General features: G+C 48.8%; 1 pseudogene; it reads left to right on the top strand.

Moving 5' to 3' along the window:
* Nucleotides 1-632: 632 nt before the first annotated feature.
* LOC105537324 lies at nucleotides 633-1,076 on the top strand (annotated as a pseudogene).
* Nucleotides 1,077-1,280: the final 204 nt, after the last annotated feature.

Raw genomic sequence — 1,280 nt, 5'->3', positions numbered from 1 at the left:
GACGGGGTTTCACCGTGTTCGCCAGGATGGTCTCGATCTCCTGACCTCGTGATCCGCCCGTCTCGGCCTCCCAAAGTGCTGGGATTACAGGCTTAAGCCACCGCGCCCGGCCGAGGAGTTCTTTATATATGTTGAATGAGTCCATTTATATATACATTTTTTGATATTATATAGCAAATAATTATTTCTGGTCTACAGATAGCTTTTAAGTTGTTAAACAAAACATAATAAGCAGAAAGTTTTTAAAAATGAAGTGCAATTCACTTGATTGCTTACTATGGTGAGTGCTACAGTATCTCATCTAAGAAATATTTTCGTATGTCACGTTCATGAAACTATTTCCTGTTTTTCCTTCACAAGGTTTCTCATTTTAACTTTCATACCGCAAGTTAATTTCAGTGTATGGTGGAGAGTGGTTGTTAATATTAACTTTTTAAAACAACAAATATTATTTCACTCAAAAACGTTTTACTTAAAAGTCTTTCATTTCCCCAATGAAGGGCGTTGGTGTCTCTGGCAGTGCCAGTGCCTTGGTCAGGACGGCAACGCCTGCCCTGAGCTATCTGCCTCTCGCGCCCGCCAGCAACAGCGGCACCAGCAGCAGCGACCAGAGGAGCCCCTGCAGCAGCGCAATGGCCGGGTGGATGCCTCTATCTACAGCCTGGTGGCGGACGGGACCTGTTAGGACGTGGCCATCGTGGGCTACAAGGACTCGCCATCGTGGGCTACAAGGACTCGCCCTCTGCCTGGGCCGCCCTCCCAGGGAAAACTTTCATCAACATCACCCCAGCTGAGGTTGGTGTCCTGGTTGGCAAAGACTGGTCAAGCTTGTTCATGAATGGGCTGACACTGGGGGCTAGAAATGTACTGTGGTCCCGGACTCACTGCTGCAGGATGGGGAATTGACCGTGGATCTTCATATGAAGAGCATCAGTGGAGCCCCCACCTTCAATGCCATTGTCACCATGACTGCCAAGACGCTAGACATGCTGATAGGCCAAGAAAGTGTCCATGGCAGTTTCACCAACAAGCAGTGTTATGAAATGGCCTCCCACCTTCAGTGTTCCCAGTACTGACCTCCTTTGTTCCTTCCCCTCCACCGCTTCCCACAGCTTTGCCCCACTTTCCTTCTCATACACACATACAACATTTTAATTCTGGGGGCCATTACCCCACACCCCTTATTGCTGCCAAAACCACATGGGCTGGGGGCCAGGACTAGAGGGACAGACACCCCCTGTACCCATACCCTTCCTGTGTGTGGTTGGAAAACTTTTTCA

Source organism: Mandrillus leucophaeus, unplaced genomic scaffold (genome assembly GCF_000951045.1).
Source record: "Mandrillus leucophaeus isolate KB7577 unplaced genomic scaffold, Mleu.le_1.0 Scaffold1705, whole genome shotgun sequence".
Classification (NCBI taxonomy): Eukaryota; Metazoa; Chordata; class Mammalia; order Primates; family Cercopithecidae; genus Mandrillus; species Mandrillus leucophaeus.
Note: the sequence above shows the minus strand (reverse complement) of the source record. Positions and strands in the feature narration are given on the sequence as shown.